The sequence below is a fragment of the Palaemon carinicauda genome, chromosome 24 (assembly GCF_036898095.1).
Source record: "Palaemon carinicauda isolate YSFRI2023 chromosome 24, ASM3689809v2, whole genome shotgun sequence".
NCBI classification, from domain to species: Eukaryota; Metazoa; Arthropoda; class Malacostraca; order Decapoda; family Palaemonidae; genus Palaemon; species Palaemon carinicauda.
In genome coordinates this window covers 52,851,399-52,872,166 of record NC_090748.1, presented here as the reverse complement: position 1 = coordinate 52,872,166, position 20,768 = coordinate 52,851,399, and the positions used below count along the sequence as shown (strand labels likewise).

Sequence of the window (20,768 nt, the reverse complement as noted above, 5' to 3'; positions counted from 1 at the left end):
GGAGGAACTGGCTCTTTTTTGCGAGGCTGGAAGAACATTGTGATCGGAAGTTGTTGCCGCTGCTTCTTTTTTCGATCCAAGAGCATCCTGTAGGGAGTCATGATGTCATCGACCTTGTTGGAGAATTGCATCGAGCGAACCATATCCTCGTCCCACTCTTGTAACATTTCTTTCGCCTCCTTGATATGGTTGCAGAACTTGGCAAGCCGTTCTAATGTTAAGCCCGTTTCTTCGACATTTTCTTGGGTCTCTTCCTGGGTATCACTCTCTTCCTCACTTGCCGATTTCGTCAGGTCTTCGAGGTCTGCGTCAGTTAGGGGCTGGGAATGGCAGTCCAACAACTCGTCGACGTCTTCAGTCGTCATGTCGCCAAACCCGTCACCTCCAATTATGGCAGCCAACTGCACAGATTTCCGTATTGCAGAGTGTTGGATTTCCGACGGAGTAAATCCCTTGTCGTCGTAAACAATATCGGGCCACAGCTTCTTCCAGCTCGCATTCACGGTTGCAGGTTTCATCTCTTGAAGTGCCTTCTGAATATTCTGCAGGCACGTGGCTATGGTGTACTGCCGCCAGTACGCCTTCAAGTTGAAATCTTCATCCTCGTCATCTTGGGCAGCATCCACACACGCAACGAGGTCCGCCAAGGTATTCTTCGTGTAGAGGGCCTTGAACGCCCTGATAACCCCCTGGTCCATCGGTTGAATTAATGACGTGGTGTTGGGTGGCAGGAACTCAACCTGAACGCCCTCACGCGACAGGTCAGTTGCGTGTCCACCAGCGTTATCCATAAGGAGAAGGATCTTGAATGGCAAGCCCTTCTCTAAGAGATATTCATGGACTTGCGGGATGAAACACTGGTGGAACCAGTTGGAGGTCAGCCTCTTCGTAATCCATGCTTTTTGATTATGCATCCAGTACACGGGAAGGAGATTCTTATTTTTATTTTTCAAAGCGCGAGGATTTTTCGACTTATAAATAAGCCCCGGCTTTAACAAAAATCCAGCAGCATTGCCACACATCACGAGGGTAACGCGATCCTTGAATGCCTTAAAGCCAGAGGCTTTGGCTTCCTCTTTGAACAGGAAAGTTCGCGACGGCATTCTCTTCCAAAACAAGCCAGTCTCATCCATATTAAAGACTTGTTCCGGCTTGTATCCACCTTCGGCGATAATATTCTTGAACGTCTGGTTCACGTAAGTTTCAGCAGCGGCAGTGTCAGCGGAAGCAGACTCCCCATGCAGGGAAACGCTTTTCAGGGCGAAGCGTTTCTGAAACTTCGCGAACCATCCTTTGCTTGCGGAAAAACGTTTCTGAGGCTGGGAATCAGTGGATGTCCCTGGTTGAGGATCATCTGCATCATCATCATCTTCAGCATGGTTGCCGTCGTCGTCTTTAGGTTCCTTTGCAGCAAAATTCTCATATAAACTCAAAGCCTTTGTTTGGATGGTGTTCGTATCCAAGGCTATGTTCTTCTTCCGGCAGTCGGCAATCCACACAGATAAAGCATCTTCCATGCGTACGATCGTTTTATTACGCGTTGTAACGACTCGCTTCGCTGATCTGCTAAAGGTGATTGCAGCCGTCTTTCTAATGTTCGCCTCGTCCTTTTTGATATAGCGAACGGTGGATTCGTTGATGCCAAAATGGCGGCCGGCGGCCGCGTAACTTCTACCATCTTTTAACATGTCGAGAAGCGTAACCTTCTCAGCTATCGTCATCATCCTTCGGTGGCGTTTAGGCTCACTACCAGCCTTACTAGAAGCAGAACGCTTGGGAGCCATTGTACAGTAGGATTTAACAGAAAGTTCAACAAAAAGTTCAACTTAAAACAGTCGCACACAGCACAGATTAAACTTCACAAACTTAAGAACGTCTACTCAGCGATACGCGGAAAGAGAAAGTGAACGATCCAGCCCCGCGAGAACTTTGATGCTGCGGGTAGAAGATGCGGGCAAAACACCAATCACAGGCTAGATAACAAAACTTGAGTTCTGATTCGTCATCTATCAGCGCTTGAACCAATCACAACCCGTCTTACAGTACTATGATGCGTTGGTTACTCATAGAAGATGCCCCGCGCATACTGAACGTACGTAGATTAAGTACAATACCGTAATAATAATAAATAATGATAATAATACTGTACAGTAATAATAATAATAATAATGATAATAATAATAACAATAATAATTTTATTAACAACAACAACAATAATAATAATAATAACAATAATAAAAATTTACGTACGCTATTTTACGCCTCTCTCTCTCTCTCTCTCTCTCTCTCTCTCTCTCTCTCTCTCTCTCTCTCTCTCTCTCTCTCTCGTACGCTTATTCGAAATGTGATTTTTGCAACAAAGAATATTATTGGATGCAGTACTGTACTAGGTACGTATACATACAAAAGATTCATGGAAAAGAAGCACATCCATTACAGTACACACCATTCTAATATGGTATGACTGCATCTGATTTGCGTTTCATGTTCGATTTAATTTTACTACGTACTGAATTATCGTATGATCACATTCTCTTTTCGTGTTTTATTTCTTTCTGTGCTGAATTATATATCATATGTAATGCAATGAACAATCAGTAAGAGCAGATATTACTAATTACAGTATTAATGGAATTACAGGTAACAAAATATCGTATTTGATTGTCTTCAGATTTCGCGGTATTTTCGAATTTTCCGGAAAATCCGCGATATGTATATATATATGGGTTATGGGAAAACCCCGCGAAGTGGTGAATCGGCGATTGTCGAACCGCGAAGTAGCGAGGGTTCACTGTATATATATATATATATATATATATATATATATATATATATATATATATATATATATATATATATATATATATATATATATATAGCGCTTTCCTGGTGCTTTCCTTGGAGAGGTCCTCGAACCTCACCAGGATCCCCAGAGACCCCAGCCAGATGTCGAGCCATGAAGTCGCCTGCATGGCGCACTTGATGACATTCTCCTGGCTCAGGATCTCAGTGGCTGAGAGGGACACGTGCCGGTTGGAGAGTCTCTCAAGAGGGACTCCCCCTGTGAGTTCTTCCACGGAGTGATGCAAGGGAAGACTCAGAAAAGACTCCTCGAGGATCTCAAAGTACCTCCTCTGATGGACTCGAGGAGGAGGGAGGAGCTTATTACCGGCACTCGATCTGCTGGAGGAGGCAAGCTCAGCGAGCTGGCACTCGACCTTGTTCCTGGCACTCTTCATCCCTTGGGACCAGGGCAAAGCTGCACTGGCCCTAGAGGGTTTCTGAGTGCCGTAGACGCGGTCCAGGACCGTGTCCTTCCCTTCACGAGGTGGGACCTCAGGGTCTGGGATCCCATTGAGGTTCCTCATGAGGGTCAGGACTTGCCAGAAAGCATGTTCTGACTCCTGGTGCTCTCCTCCTGAAGGACTTGCAGCGAAGCCTCCCGTCCCCAGGGGCTCTTACTGGGGGGACACGTGGACATCCTCGACGGCTCTAGACGGTTCCTGCCTGATCCTAGCTTACGATTTGGGAATCATCTTAAGAGTCCTTAGGCTCCCTCCTGGGCGGGATACAGGACTCGAGAAGCGAAGGAAGCAAGTCCTTCTCCACCTCTGGACGAGAAGACCTCTCGGGGAGAGGAGGAACATTCCCCATTGGTGCAATGGGGGAATATTCCTGCTCGTCCGACTCTCCTGAGGAGGGGTAATCCTCCTCCGCAGGGGAGGGCGAGAAGGTCTGAGGGGGAGTAGGAGCCTTTCGTAAGGATCTGCGCGGGGACAGAATAGGCCTCGGAGGAGGATCCACGGGAGAGACTCCTCTCTTCCTCTTCAGGGGGGAGGAAGCTGCCGCTGGTTCGCGACCCGAGTCAGAGAGGGCTGGCTTAATCGCCTGCACAAGAGCTCTGAGTAGGGTGCCGAACCAGGGCTGCTGTCTGACAGCCGCACTGTCGGACACCCTCTGGAGGGAAGGGGATCAAGGGATCCCTAGGAGGAGTCGATAAACGAGGGTTCGCCTGCAGGGCTGAAAGAGAAGAATCCCTAGACCTGTCCGGGGAGCGCTCCCCCTCTGGCGAGCGCGCTGGTCTGTGCTTGCGGGGAGGGGAGCGCGACGAGGAAGAATCCGCCTGGCAGCGATCGCGCTGGGGCTCGTGCATCGGGCCCTGAACAGGGTCGCGCGTGGATGGATGGCGCGATACTGGAAACTCGCGCGCGCGCACCCACGTGGCCGGGGGCGAGCACTAGGGCGTGATGGCGCGCAGGTGGGTGTTCAGGAGCGATGGCGCGCTGGCGACGGCGCGCAGCAGCTGGAGCGGGAACATGGCCGCGAGAGCACGTAGGCAATGGCGTAGGCATGCGGCGATCAGGAGCTGGAGCAGGAGGAGGCCGAACGCGCGGGCGCGAGATAACGGAGGCGCCTGAGCGCGTGTCCGGAAGAACCGGCTGAGGGCGCGTTAGCGCTGGAGCAGGGTCGCGAGCGACCTGGGGGCGAGAGGGTTGGCGCTGGTCTGGTAAGACTGGCACACTCGCTTGTGGGCGCGCTGGTGATCGTGGGCGCGCATCAGGATGCGGTCGCACCGGAGTACGCTGCTGCGGAGGCCGCGTGAGGGCGCTCTGGAGTTCGTTGGGCAACCTTAGTTGTATTAAATACAGGAACGGGGCACGTAGCAGGAACAGGGCGCGATACTGGGGCGTCGTGCTCGATCGTATCAGTAGCAAGCTCGTGCCGTCTAGAGGGAGAGCCCAGAGGCGGCCGTGAGCGCCCGTGCGCTAACCTGGGAGCCGCTTGGGTGACGCGCTGAGCTGTAGCGATGCGTGGTCGCGTTGGTGTGCGCATGAGCGCTGGTGCAGGAACTGCGCTCGGACGCGTATCGCGCACCTCCCTAGGTGGGCGCGCTGGGTCCAAAGCAACGCGCGGGCGCGTTGGTGTGCGCATGAGCGCTGGAACTGGAACGCGCGTGCCGAAGGGCGTGGGCCCGCAGGGGAACCCTGGCGCATGACAGGAACAGAGGTGCGAACGTTTAAGGGTGAGCGCCGAGACGCTATAGCAGGAGCAACAGCAGGCAGGCGCGCAGGCGGTGCCTGGCGCTTAGGGGCGAGAGGCGCAGTTTCGCGCTCAAGTCCCTGCAGCCCCGAAGGGCCTGGAGACTGCGCAGAGGCAGTATCAGGAGGCGCGTGAAGCGCATCAGGAGCTTTAGACGTAGATGGTCTGGGCGACAGGTCCCAATGTCCCGAAGGACAACCATCCTCCGAAGGGGATCGCGAACGATCCCCGGAGAGGTCTAGGTTGGTAGCTGGCAGGTCAGGAGAACGGCGAGTCGTCTCCTCCGCAGAGGACTGTGGTGACGAGGAGCCGAAAAGGCGCCTCTTAACCCCTTTGAAGGGGGAAGGAAGGCCTCTACAGTGAAGGGGAGGACGAGCCTTCCGCCTTATACGCCCACGAGGGGCCGTGGGATCAGCAGGCTGACCATCGATGGGCCTCTGAAGAGGAGTCTCTAATAGTGAACTCCCCCGAGATGTATCACCGGCAGGAGAGACTGTGGGACTAAGCTCCTCCCTCGAAGGATGTTCAGAGGGGGAGTCAGAGCCTTCCGCTACCGCAGCCACAGGAACGGGCGTTTGGCCAGACCCACGGGATGTTTCCGACACAACAACGTCAACCACAGACAGAGGATCTATCTCCGCTGAAGTTGACGATTGTTCGGTGGCCGCACCCCGTTTGATCATGTCAAACAGAGCTTCCTTGGAGGGCGAACCCTGCAGCCCCAAGGAAGCCCAAAGCTGAAAAAGATCATCATTAGATACAACTACCTCCTCCGAGGGGGAAGGGGGCAGCCGCCCCGCTATGGAAGGCAACGACCTCTCCCTCACCCCGGGACCGGTTAACAACATTAACAACATTACGGTCTACGCTACCACTCGCCGGCCTCTCGGAAGAGGCCGCTCGAGTGGGAGCTTCGGAGGAGGAAAGGGCGGCGGAAGAAGAAGACCTGGGATTTTCTCTCTTCCGAGAAGCCTCCGAAGGAGAAAGATCCCTTTTAGCCTTCTTCTTACATCGCCAGGCAAACCTCTCCCACTGGGAGGTAGACCACTCCCTACACTCAATACACACGTTAGACCTATCACACTGTTGGCCCCTACACTGAGGGCATAAGGAGTGAGGATCCGTGTCCACGGCCGACATAAAGATCCCACAAGGGCGGCCGGGAAGTCCAGGGCACGTACGGATGATGAGTAATAGAGGCCAACCTCACACACACACTGAAAAGAAAAAGCAAACAAGATTATGGCAGTCAACAAAGAGGAGAGCGCTGACAGGTCTGTCGTCTCTCCGAGCCAAAAGTAAAGTGAGCTATTCACCGATGTGTGTGAGGGGGGAGGGATAGCTAGCTACCCCTCCCTACACCCCCCCCCCCGCTAACTAGCGGTGGGGTAGGAAACCCAAGTTAAAACTTTATGGCGCGTCATTCAGCTACGCCGAAGTAATTACCCCATGTAAATAGCGGGGTTTGTATTTCAGTTACGGAACAAATAAGAACGAAAGTAGGTATGCGCCCTCCTCCCCCACTGCGGGTGAGGGGGGGGGACGAAAACTTAACAAAAAAACAGAAATTATAATATTATAATTATGCAACTGACTTTGAATGTTCCAAGGATCACAGACCCCCGAAGGGACGTGTTCCCCGGCTGAAAAGTTAAAAATACAATTATATTCATAAAAATAATTGAGACAAATAAAACGAAATAGCAACTCGGCCTGAGAAGCTATCGTAGGCGTAGTACGGAGTAAGAGGTGAACGACCTCGAGAGAGGGGCCGTACTCCACGAAGGCAACCATGGTGGCCTAGGAGTGAACAGCCGTGACCAAGAAGAGAATCGTGGTGGCCTGGCTAAGCCGGCGATACTCTCGTAAACGTACACAACACCGAAAGCAAAGGAAACTCACTATTTTCTATACACAAAAATATATATAAACATCAATAATGTTTAAATATATTAAGTATAAGGAAATAACAAATTCGGAGATAATTTGTATTTTTCCTAACCATACAAACCTTAGCTATTTACATTGGGTATTACTTTCGGCGTAGCTGAAATGACGAGCCATTAGATTTTAACGAGGGTTTCCTGCCCCGCGCTAGTTAGCAGGGGTAGGGGGAGCCCCTCACACACCGGTGAAATGTCTCACTTCACTTAGAGGTAGGACTTGACTTGGGGGACAGGGCTGGCGGGCAAATATGTGTAAATAGCTAAGGTTTGTATGGTTAGGAAAAATACAAATTATCTCCGAATTTGTCATTTGTTCCGTAACCGAAATAAAAACCACGCTATTTACATTGGGTGACTGACCCCTTAGGAAGGGTGGAAAGTCCCCAGCCATACTGGCTTTGGCTTACCCGGGGACTTAGAATCCGAGTGAGTCGCACTCGAGAAAAGGAGTCCCTGCACCTCACAAGTTCCTTGCTCCGCAAGGAAACGTGTGGCCTACATAAGCTTGTGTGTGAAGGAAGAAAGTGTGACCCGTCCTAGGCAGTTGACCTGGAGTTCCAGAAGGAACTCTGGGTTAGGACGTTCCCAATACCACCTCGTCAGGGTATGGGGGACGCGACAGTATTGACTCAATACTCGGAACACAAGGAAGCATGGTTTACCTGCAGAGGTTTGAGGTCAGCTATGCAGAGACAAGGATGCTGCTTCCCCAGTAGAGGGGACGATGAAGAAAGAAGTAAGGGCCAGACATACTTCTTTCGTTCATGCAGACTAAAACCTGATAACAATGCCCTCAACCTTCTGCTTCCTGTCCAAAAAGGAGCCTGAGGTTAGCCCAGCTGTTGTGTAGCCACCACAGAGCGATAGAAACGTATCGATACTCCTGTGGGTCACGTCCTGCAGGAAGCAGGCTGCGGTCATTAGACGCTTCCAGACTCCAGCTTGTAGCATCTGCGTCACAGAGTAGTTCTACTCGAAGGCGAGGGACATTGCGATGTATCCGACATCGTGCTGTAGGGCGACGTGACGGGGGAGGGTCTGGATTCAGGTCGAGATGAATGCTCTTGAGTTCGAGCTGAAGAGGTATACTGGCGACTCTCCCGTGTCCTCCCTGTGCTCCCAAACCGGCTTGCACGTAAGGACAAACTGCAGCTGTTCTCAAAGATAACCCCCCGATTCCTTTACTGGCAAGAAGGAGAAGGTCTGGGTCATCTCATACAGAACGGAGACTCGAAAACTTGAAGGAGTCGAACCGAAGGTCCGGGACTTCAAGATTCTGAGTCTAGAAAACAACTCGGGAGCGAACCTGAATGTTGCCTTCCCCTATCCTCTTGAAAGGGCGGAGTCGTACGAGACCATGAAGATTGCTTACACACTGGCCGAGGCCAGAGTGAGCAGGAGCACCGTCCCCCAAGACGGAATACGATCAGAGGCCTGACGTAATGGTTCTTGAGAAGATCTCTTAAGGGACTAAAGAGTCCGAACCATGCTCCATGGAGGAGGACTCACTCTGACTGGGGGCAGGGACGTTCGCAGCTTCGCATGAGAGAAGAAAGGTCCAGCGGGAAGGAAAAAGTCTATTCCTTTCAGCTTGAAGGCCAGGGAGAGGCTGAGCGATAGGCTTCACAGCCAAGAGCGGAAAAGAGTTTCCTCCCGCCGAAAAGCAATAACTACGTTATTGCTGGAGAAGAGGCCTCAAGGGAAAAGGTATCTCTCCAACGACACCAACCACAGAAGACTCTCCACTTCGCCTGGTAGACCCCTGCGGATGACTATCGCAGGTGACGCGACTTCCGCTCCGCGAAGGTAGCGGGTCGACTCTTCTTGAGGGGGCGGCGTAGTGTCTCCAGGCGTGAAGCCGAAGCAATGCAACGGCTCGTGAAAGATGTTGTAGTGTGGTTGTTTGAGTAGCATGTGTCGTGGAAGAAGCTCTCCCGGGAGTTCTATCAGGGGAAGCAGAGGGTCCGGAAACCGTTCTGCGTATACAGTGAACCCTCGTTTATCGCGGTAGATAGGTTCCAGACGCGGGCGCGATAGGTGAAAATCCGCGAAGTAGTGACAGCATATTTACCTATTTATTTAACATGTATATTCGGACTTTTAAAACCTTCCCTTGTACGTAGTACTGTTAACAAACCACCCTTTAATGTACAGAACACTTAATGCATGTACTACAGCACCCTAAACTAAAACAGGCACAAATATTAAAGGCGATTTTATATCATGTGTTTCCTAAACACCTAAAAAGCACGATAAAAAATGGCAACCAATGTTTTGTTTACGTTCATCTCTGATCATAATGAAGAAACAAACTCATTTAGTGTACACATATATGTACGTATAGGTTAGTTTTTGCATCGATTATATTGATTATACAGTACTGTATGTTGATTTTTTTATTACCAATGTTTTAGTTTACGTATTTTTCTTAGGACTTCCAAATGAAATCTTTTTCTTTATGACGCCGCCTGAAACGACGGCGTGTACGCTCAGTAAACAACCACGCTCAGAACAAACAAGGCATTTAACGCGCATGATGATAGTGATAAATAATGATACAGTACATACAGTATTTACAGTAAAAGCATTTACAAAATATGTTACCTTACAAATATAAATTATACAGTACTTGTACGTAGCAAAGCAGGAAAACAATTTACGAGAGAGAGAGAGAGAGAGAGAGAGAGAGAGAGAGAGAGAGAGAGAGAGAGAGAGAGAGAGAGATTGTTTTACGTACGTAAATGTAAATTTTAAACAAAAAAAATATGATAGGTTACAACATGTAGACTTTTAAAACCTTCCCTTTAACTTAATGCATACAGTACGTACATTACTAAACTATAAAACAGGTTAAAGTAAAAAATAAAGATTGTTACTGTACTCACCACGAAAGAAGTTCAAGAAAAACTTGAATGACGATGGCGATGAATTTGCTGCACAGTAGAAATGATGATGATGAAGCTGATGATGTGTTCTACTGTGCAGTCAATGATAGTATTTTACGTCTCTTCAGACGGAGGTGTCTTTTCCTGGGACACCTCTTCAACTTCTTCAATTTCTTCCGAAGGCGTACTAGCAGGAGGAACTGGCTCTTTTTTGCGAGGCTGAAAAAACATTGTGATCGGAAGTTGTTGCCGCTGCTTCTTTTTTCGATCCAAGAGCATCCTGTAGGGAGTCGTGATGTCATCAACCTTGTTGCAGAATTGCATCGAGCGAACCATATCCTCGTCCCACTCTTGTAACATTTCTTTCGCCTCCTTCATATGGTTGCAGAACTTGGCAAGCCGTTCTAATGTTAAGCCCGTTTCTTCGACATTTTCTTGGGTCTCTTCCTGGGTACCCTCACTCTCTTCCTCACTTGCCGATTTCGTCAGGTCTTCGAGGTCTGCGTCAGTTAGGGGCTGGGAATGGCAGTCCAACAACTCGTCGACGTCTTCAGTCGTCATGTCGCCAAACCCGTCACCCCCAATTATGGCAGCCAACTGCACAGATTTCCGTATTGCAGAGTGTTGGATTTCCGACGGAGTAAATCCCTTGTCGTCGTAAACAATATCGGGCCACAGCTTCTTCCAGCTCGCATTTACGGTTGCAGGTTTCATCTCTTGAAGTGCCTTTTGAATATTCTGCAGGCACGTGGCTATGGTGTACTGCCGCCAGTACGCCTGCAAGTTGAAGTCTTCATCCTCGTCATCTTGGGCAGCATCCACACACGCAACGAGGTCCGCCAAGGTATTCTTCGTGTAGAGGGCCTTGAACGCCCTGATAACCCCCTGGTCCATTGGTTGAATTAATGACGTGGTGTTGGGTGGCAGGAACTCAACCTGAACGCCCTCACGCGACAGGTCAGTTGCGTGTCCACCAGCGTTATCCATAAGGAGAAGGATCTTGAATGGCAAGCCCTTTTCTAAGAGATATTCATGGACTTGCGGGATGAAACACTGGTGGAACCAGTTGGAGGTCAGCATCTTCGTAATCCATGCTTTTTGATTATGCATCCAGTACACGGGAAGGAGATTCTTATTTTTATTTTTCAAAGCGCAAGGATTTTTCGACTTATAAATAAGCCCCGGCTTTAACAAAAATCCAGCAGCATTGCCACACATCACGAGGGTAACGCGATCCTTGAATGCCTTAAAGCCAGAGGCTTTGGCTTCCTCTTTGAACAGGAAAGTTCGCGACGGCATTCTCTTCCAAAACAAGCCGGTTTCATCCATATTAAAGACTTGTTCCGGCTTGTATCCACCTTCAGCGATAATGTTCTTGAAAGTCTGGTTCACGTAAGTTTCAGCAGCGGCAGTGTCAGCGGAAGCAGACTCCCCATGCAGGGAAACGCTTTTCAGGGCGAAGCGTTTCTGAAACTTCGCGAACCATCCTTTGCTTGCGGAAAAACGTTTCTGAGGCTGGGAATCAGTGGATGTCCCTGGTTGAGGATCATCTGCATCATCATCATCTTCAGCATGGTTGCCGTCGTCCTCTTTAGGTTCCTTTGCAGCAAAATTCTCATATAAGCTCAAAGCCTTTGTTTGGATGGTGTTCGTATCCAACGCTATGTTCTTCTTCCGGCAGTCGGCAATCCACACAGCTAAAGCACCTTCCATGCGTACGATCGTTTTATTACGCGTTGTAACGACTCGCTTCGCTGATCTGCTAAAGGTGATTGCAGCAGTCTTTCTAATGTTCGCCTCGTCCTTCTTGATGTAGCGAACGGTGGATTCGTTGATGCCAAAATGGCGGCCGGCGGCCGCGTAACTTCTACCATCTTTTAACATGTCGAGAAGCGTAACCTTCTCAGCTATCGTCATCATTCTTCGGTGGCGTTTAGGCTCACTACCAGCCTTACTAGAAGCAGAACGCTTGGGAGGCATTGTAACAGAAAGTTCAACAAAAAGTTCAACTTAAAACAGTCGCACACAGCACAGATTAAACTTCACAAACTTAAGAACGTCTACTCAGCAATACGCGGAAAGAGAAAGTGAACGATGCAGCCCCGCGAGAACTTTGATGCTGCGGGTAGAAGATGCGGGCAAAACACCAATCACAGGCTAGATAACAAAACTTGAGTTTTGATTCGTCATCTATCAGCGCTTGAACCAATCACAACCCGTCTTAGTACTATGGCGCGTTGGTTACTCATAGAAGATGCCCCCGCGCATACTGAACGTACGTAGATTAAGTACAATACAGTACCGTAATAATAATAAATAATGATAATAATACTGTACAGTAATAATAATAATAATAATGATTAATAATAATAACAATAATAATTTTATTAACAACAACAACAATAATAATAATAATAACAATAATAATAAAAATTTACGTACGCTATTTTACGCCTCTCTCTCTCTCTCTCTCTCTCTCTCTCTCTCTCTTACGCTTACAGTATTCGAAATGTGATTTTTGCAACAAAGAATATTATTGGATGCAGTACTGTACTACGTACGTATACATACAAAAGATTCATGGAAAAGAAGCACATCCATTACAGTACACACCATTCTAATATGGTATGACTGCATCTGATTTGCGTTTCATGTTCGATTTAATTTTACTACGTACTGAATTATCGTATGATCACATTCTCTTTTCGTGTTTTATTTCTTTCTGTGCTGAATTATATATCATATGTAATGCAATGAACAATCAGTAAGAGCAGATATTACTAATTACAGTATTAATGGAATTACAGGTAACAAAATATCGTATTTGGTTATCTTCAGATTTCGCGGTATTTTCGAATTTTCCAGAAAATCCGCGATATGTATATATATATGGGTTATGGGAAAACCCCGCGAAGTGGTGAATCCGCGATTGTCGAACCGCGAAGTAGCGAGGGTTCACTGTAGTCACAGCGGAGCTCTCAGGGCCATCGAAAGGTTGACAGACAACCTGGTCTTGTTGAGACCCATTCTCAACAGACAACAATGGTGGGAAGACGCAGGCGTCGATGTTGTCCCACCGTCACCGGAAAGCATCTTGCCAAAGAGTCTTGGGGTCTGAGACTGGGGGGAAGAACAGCGGAAGCTTGAAGTTCCAGGCTGTCGTGATCAGGTCCCCCAGGCCAGGACTTGCTGGTTACTATAGGCCAAAGACCCCCAGGTACTCTCTATCTGTGAGGCTTTGCTCAGATAGTCGGAGAGAACATTCCTCTGCCCGGAATGAGCGAGCCGATAGTGGTAGTAAGAGGACCTCGGATCATCTCAGTATCTATACAGTACTGCAAGATGCGAAAGTATGAAAATTAGCCTCCCTGCTGGTTGGAATATGCCAGTACCATGAAGTCGTCGCGCACGGAGCGACTCGGCAGGATCTGTAGGATCTGTAGAGGGGCCAGACTACGGCCCCTAAGCCTGCCTGAATGATGGGGAGGTACCCTTCAGGTCCTGACCATTGGCCTGAACCGGAATATGCCCCCCCCCCCCCTTTTCTTTGACGGGTCCGAGAACAGCATCAAATGTGGGGAAAGGACGAGAATATCCACTTCCATGCAAGAAGTTCCATAGGTCAACCCATTGCCGGTCTAAACGTTCCGCTGGTCCCATAGGGACTAGAAAGTCCGGTTAATCGTTGCTTGGATACCACCTGAACTTGGGCCGCCTCACAGGGAACTTATCCTGAGGCGACCGTTCGGAACTAGACGGGTCAATGAGGAAAAGAGACCCAGGAAACGTTCCAAGATAAGGCTGAAAGCTCTCCTTGACTGAGAACAAGTACTGCGACTCTCCTCAGCCTTGCCACAGTAAACTGAAGGGAAGGCTCGGAGAAGGAGTCAACAGCATCTGGTGTTCCCAGGCGGTCACCCATCCAAGTACTGACCAGACCCAACGTTGCTTAACTTCGCTGATCGGACGAGAAGCGGTGTTTTCAACGTGGTATGGCCGTTGACTCAATATCATGGCTAGATACTCCAGATGTTGAGGCAGAAGTAGAGAAGGCTCCTAGCAAATTACTATGATCCCTCACTCTTGGTAAAGACCCGGAAGCTTGTCCCGGTGTTGAAGAAGGTCGAACCCGAGCCTACCGGAGTTGACCAGACCTCCAAAAAGCGAAGGAGGCGGAAGCCTGCTCCTGAGCGGCCATGAGGAAAGCAGGGAGAGTTCTCTGGGGAAAAACCTGCGATGCCGCGGCGGGATCACCACACCGCATCTTAAGCAGGAACACCTGTAGTCTAGGCTGAATTCCAAGAGCTTCCTGGAAGATGGATGGAATGGAACCTGGAAGATGGATGGAATGGAACCTGGAAGTACCCGTCCTTCCGATCCAGGGCCTAAGGAGTCCTGCAGCCTCGTTACCAGTCTGATCGACTCTGCTGTTCCACGCTGGATGAAGTTTGTTCGACAAACTTGATCAGAGCTGAGAGGTCGACGACGGAACTCCCGTCTCAGATGCTTTCCCAGAAGAAAGAATCGACTGAAGAAGCAGGGGGGGGGGAAGCCGTCGACGACCCTATGGAGGACCTTCTCCTAAGGCATGGATCCTTCTGCCCAACGGGCAAACCTCTTGCCGACCCCATGGCATAGAGGCTCAGTGACACTGGATTCGCTGACAGTGAAGGAGAGATGGTAAGAGCGAGGTGCGATATCCTTGGCTGATCACAGAGATCGTGCAGGAATCGGCATCGGGAGGCTGTTATCCGGACGAGTAACCTTAGGCATCCCCCCAGCGTGAGACCAGCAAGGGGGATTGCCAATCCTAGAGTTTGTGAACTCTGCCGCTCCCTTTAGGATTATGCCCCCCCCCGGGAGAGCCTCCCGTGCTACCTGCCCCTGACAGGAGGGGACTGCTATTGTACACCTTGTCTTAGCTGCCGTAGCCGGTTCCGATAACTTAGGCTGACGAGGCTGAATGAAGAGGCGTCAGAGGCCTGCAGGGTCTGGAAGTAAGCGCCTTGGAGGAGTGAAAACGGAATGCGACTTCCTCCGCCCAACAACTGTCCATTTCTCTATCCTTGGGCTCAAAACAACCTCTTCCCAAGGATGGAAGAGTGTCTGAGCTTGTCGACATTCACGGATGAGACATCCGAGAGGAAGCCCTCGGACACTGCGTCTAGATGCTCCAACATCGAGGTTGCCCGCAAGTTCGAAACTTGGCGACGGAACGCAAAGGTGGTTGAGCCCGAGAGGAGGAAAGTATCCATGATCTTCCTGGGGCTTCCTAGTACAAACCTCGGGTCGCAACCAAAGGAGGGAAAGGCCTGGTAAGCCCCTTCCACGAGAGGTGAAGAGGAAGGGCTAAACCAGGACCCCTTGCCCGACGGAGAAATCTCGAAAGGAAAACTCCCTGGCAAGACCCTTCCAGGGAATGACGAAGAGAAAGGACTAACCCAGGTTCTGGAAAGAAGAATGTTGCACAGACCTCCCTGAAGATTCTTCCTGCTCTAGCACGAGCCATGCTCTGCGTTTACGGGGTGAAGACCGTGCTCTGGAAATACGCGCTCCAGAAAACTCGCCAGGCTGGCCGTGTTGCGAAACCCCGACGGGAATCGCGGTCGCAATCGCCCTAGCGCTCGCGCGATGGTAAATCAATGGTTCGTGCGTGGGCGAACGTGGAAGCGCCCGTGCGCAGGCACGCAGGAGCGCAGACGAAAGTGTGCGAGGGAGCGCAGAAGGAGGGCGGGCGTGGTTGGAAGGGCGAAAGCTGGCGGTCGGAATCCGATAGTTCACAGGCGAGCGATGACACGTAGGCAAGCGATGGCTTACTGCAGGAATCGAGCTGGCGCTCGCGCGATGGAACACCGTTGGTTCGCACACGGGCAAACATTGGTGCGCATGTGCGCGGGCGCGCGGGCACGTGGGCGTGCGGTCGCGCGGGCCTGTAAGCGTGTGGTCGCGTAGGCACGTGGGCGCGCGGCCGAGCGCAGGCAGTCGGGAGACCGATGGCGCGTAGGCGGGCGATGGCGCGTTGACGAGCGATGGCGCGTCTTGGCGAGCAATGGCCCGTAGGTGAGTGAAGGCGTGTTGGCAAGCGATGGCGCGTTGGCAAGCGACGGCGCGTTGGCGAGTGGTGGTGCGTAACAAAACGCTAGCCCGCAGGCGAAGAATCGCGCGGGCGAGTAGGAGATCACTGACGCGTAATAAACTAGGGACAGTTGACGGCGAGCGCTGATGCTAGCTGTCAATCAGGCGATCCTGGACGTTCAGGAAAAACCGTTGGCGCCCATTGGTGCGTGGCAGGAAAGGGCGCGCAAATGTGCGCTGGCGATTTGAAGAAAGCTGGCGCACAGAAGGACAGAAGAAAAGGTGAGCGCCGGCGAGCAGGAGGAAGATCTACGGCAAGACTCAGCTACCGGAGATCGTGGTCCACAGCAGTCGAGCGCTAGATCGCTACTGATGGTGTCCAGGGAACCTGTAACGCGTGGAAGATCGATAGCGAGCAGGCGATCGATGGCGTGTTGGTGAACGCCGGCGCGTAGGCAAGCGATGGCGCGGTGGCACATGGTGCTTGCGCGCAGGCGAAAGATCACGGGGGCGGTCAGGAGATCGCCGATGTTCAGGGGATCGCTGACGCGCTGGGGATCGTTGACGCGCAGGAGATCGCTGACGAGCAGGCGAACGTTGACGCGTCTGTGGTCGCTGGCGAGCTGGAGATCGCTGGCGAGCAGAAGGGCGACGCGTGGAATCCTGTGTGTACAGTAGCTTTAGAAGCACGCGTAGGCGACCGCGAGCGTTGCTGCGCTGGAACAGGCTGACGAGCCAGAACGCGAGGGCGAGGAGAGAGGAGAGAAGAGTCCTTGTCCAAGACCGGAACCGAAATTCCAGGTCGGGCGGGCGAACGTGGGCGCACAGGGCGCGTATCAGGAACTGGGAGCGCAGGTGCGCTCTGACGGGCAGGAGATCTAGAGCGCTCAGGAGACCGATGGCGCGCAGGGCGCACAACAGGAACAGCAGGATGTTCGGAGTCCTCAGTAGAGCGCTGGCGAGCAGAGGGGCGATGATCAACAGGAGAGCGCTGACGACCAGGAGAGCGCTGGCGAGCAGAGGGGCGATGATCAACAGGAGAGCGCTGACGACCAGGAGAGCGCTGGCAAACAGGAGAGCGCTAGCGATCAGGAGAACGCTGACGAGTAGGAGAGCGCTGGCGAGCAGGAGAGCGCTGACGAGCAGGAGAGCGCTGGCGAGCAGAGGGGCGATGATCAACAGGAGAGCGCTGACGACCAGGAGAGCGCTGGCAAACAGGAGAGCGCTGGCAAACAGGAGAGCGCTGGCAAACAGGAGAGCGCTGGCAAACAAGAGAGCGCTAGCGATCAGGAGAACGCTGACAAGCAGGAGAGCGCCTGTGCGCTAACACTGCAGGAGGGCACGCAGGGGAACCCTGACGCGCAAGGTAAGCACCCACACCGTGGGAGGCAACTCTTTGCCCCGAAGGGACCGTTGCCCGTCGGATGACGAGGTTAGAGTGCTGTCCATCTACGCCAGGGGCGGAAGGTCTGGAAGGCGCTGGAGATCGATCCCCGGAGAGATCTAAGCAGGAAGGAGCTGCAGGCTGCAAACGACGGGGAGAAGATTAAAAAAGGCGACTCTTAGCACCCTTATAGGGAGACGGGAGACCCTTACGACGTAGCGGACGGTGAGCCTTACGGCGAAGGCGGCCAACAGCAGAAGAGTCCTCCGAAGAGGAGTCTCTATGAGTGTCCTCCCTCGTGAACGAGAGAGAAACACTTCGTAGAAGAGAAGGGTCAGCCAGTGACCTAAAAAGAGCAATCCTCCGAAGAGGGGCTCCTGCAGTTGCCCAGCCCCTTGAGCGTAACTGCAGGTGCGACCGCTCAGCACCAAGAGCATAGTCGCACTAAAAAAAAGGCAAGAGGAGATCCCCCCAAAGGGAAAAAAAAAACTCAAGCCTGGACAGGAAAACTTCCCTCAGAAGAAAAGTCACCAACCCAAGGAGGCAAGCCTCCAGAGTGTTCTAAAATGAACTGGAGAGCTGTCAGTCGTCACGGGAGTACTTCCAGGAGAAGGAGACCCGCCCCTGATGAAGATCTATAGGGGAGGTAGCAACAGCAGATTCCCCAGGCCTCAACAAGACAGCTCACTCAGTTGTCTCATTACAGAAACGAACTAGATCGGTAACTGTGAAAAATAAAAACAAAAAAACATTAGTTAACATTCATTCCCCCGGGAAGACTCCAAAGAGGAATCCCCAGGGAAAAGAACACAAGAATTACACAACAGGCACGTGCCTTCACAACCACTTACACTCACGGAAGGAGAGCTGTACCAAACACAGAATTATAACAATTATAATTATGTAACTATGTAATTATGTAATTTAAAAATGAATGAACACTAAATAAAGAATGAAAACCCCGAAAGGAAACGTTCTACAAAAGCTGAACAACCAACAAATACAATTAGATTCATAAACTAATTGAGACAACGTACGGAGTAGCAACCCCACCCACCCGGGAAGGAAGCTACTCAGACGTAGTAAAGGTAAAACATAGTAAAGGGTGAACGACCTCAAAAGAGAGAGAGAGAAAGACCGTAGTCAAACTCGATCACGACCCATGAAATTACACCGTGGTGGCCTAACTGCCGAGGGCTCCACGGAGATATCGTACACTACACACACAAGCACGAACTCTGAAAAGGAAACTTACTGATTTCTATACTCAAATATATACATAAACACGAAAAAATTTTTACATATATATTGAGTAAAAGAAAAGTAAGTGATTAAGTAAAGACAAAACAAATAATGGCTGCCAAGCGAGGACGAAGACAGGCACGTCTGTCCATCGTCCGAGCCAAAAGTGAAATGAGACATTTCACCGGTGTGGGAGGGAGGGAGGGGTAGCAAGCTACCCCTCCCCCTACCCATGCTAACTAGCGCGGGGTAGGAAACCCTCGTTAAAATCTAATGGCTCGTCATTTCAGCTACGCCGAAAGTAATACCCAATGTAAATAGCGTGGTTTGTATTTCGGTTACGGAACAAAGGAAAGTTAAAAAGACAAAACAATAATAGCCGTCAAGTGAGGATGGGAACGGAGACTTCCGATCGCCATCCGAGCCAAGAGTAAAGTGAGCCTTTCACCGGTGTGTGTGAGGGGGAGGGGTAGCAGGCTACCCCTCCCTACCCCCAGCTAACTAGTGGAGGGGTAGTAAACCCTCGTTAAAATTCTTATGGCTCGTCATTCAGCTATGCCGAAGTAATTACCCCATGTAAATAGCGTGGTTTGTATTTCAGTTACGGAACAAAGAAATGAATACTTCGAGGAAGAACGAAAAAAGAAAATTCTAAGGTTACGCCTACCTAGCCCTTTAATCCTTTACCAGGTAGGTCCTTTAAATTGCCCTTTAAATAGTTTAAAAGGCTTCGTATCGATTTCATCTTGCGCGTGGCAATGGAGGGAACCCATACCTATCGAAATATGACAAACTAATTTTCGTGAATTTCAGCCAATATTGCCAAAATTACACCAGGCCGATACCCTTAGGGGTTTCCAAAAATAGTGGATTGCTACACTTTACAATTGGAACATATATGTGAATATACGAATAATACTAGAATCCCAACATCAAAAGAAAATAAACAAAGATATCAAGAATTGCTGGGACTGCATCGTATTGTCATGAGAACTACGCAGTGAAAATTAACAATACGCTAGTTCTATTTAATCTTTGAAAATAGATTGATGATTTAAAGAACGAATACTAAAAAGACAAATATTTTCTTAAAACATAATATAATCTTTCTATATTAAAAGTTAAATACTTATTGTAAGTTAGACTTCCTTTTCATTCTTTACAAGAAAAAGCAAAGAAAAGAATTATGCAACATACTACGTAGTACTATGTAGTTTACGTCACGCGATTGTGACGTCATAGAGATGGTGGAACGATCTCCGCCATCATGTTTAAAGAGTAGGTTCGTAAGTTTTACAGTTGGGGGAAAAAACTCCCTTTCCTACCTCTGTTCAGATACTAACGTAGTTAAAGCACTAACACTCGGTAAAAATAAAATCCAACCAGCGAAGGCTAAAAATAAATTGTACATCACCAAGATAACTGTAATAAACAGGTTACAGCGAGTGAAATATCCAACAATCTTGCCGCTTGCGCCAGCAGAGAAGATACGAGGAATAATGGAATAGTTCCTAGGTACCTCGCTAGGGTGCACAGGTGGTACACCTGGCTATCCAATCGGCGATTTGCGCGAGTTTTTGAAATTTCTGCTGTGACGTCAGAGACGTAAGCTATATATATAACTACCAGGTAAGTCTTATGTTTAAAAATGATATTTTCATTATAAAATAAATTTTTGAATATACTTACCCGGTAAATATATAAATAGCTGACGTCTCCGACGGTCGACAGATTCCAAAAACTCGCGAGCAATCGCCATGAAGGCTGCCGAGTGAGCCCACCAGCGCCGACTATCGGCCAGCTACCGCATATACTTCTCAACCAAACCAGTTCTTCTCAGTCCGTAGGGTCTCTATCGGGGAGGAAGGGAGGGCCTTTAATATTATATATTCACCGGGTAAGTATATTCAAAAATTTATTTTATAATGAAAATATCATTTTTAAATATCAAACTTAGCCGGTGAATATATAAATAGCTGATTCACACCCATGGTGGTGGGTAGAGACCAGTATTAAGACAATAAAGGCGTATATGCTAAAGAGTTTTTGACAAATATTAAAAAAACAAACTTAAGTATAGGTACCTGGTAAGGAAGCTGACTCTGATGATTACTCTGCCTCATTAGTCCGCTATCCTCACGAAGCCCAGCGATCCTCTTAGGATGCTGAAAAACTCCCAGGAGCTGCTATATCCAG

General features: G+C 49.7%; 1 protein-coding gene and 1 non-coding gene across 3 annotated transcripts in view; both read right to left on the bottom strand.

Moving 5' to 3' along the window:
• The window catches only part of DMAP1 (DNA methyltransferase 1 associated protein 1), a 240,175-nt gene that overhangs the window by 126,372 nt on the left and 93,035 nt on the right, over positions 1-20,768 (bottom strand). The gene's annotated exons all lie outside the window — the stretch shown is intronic.
• Positions 13,757-13,875, bottom strand: LOC137618552 (5S ribosomal RNA). Its single transcript, XR_011039764.1, has one exon. It is a non-coding gene; the product is annotated as a 5S ribosomal RNA (ribosomal RNA).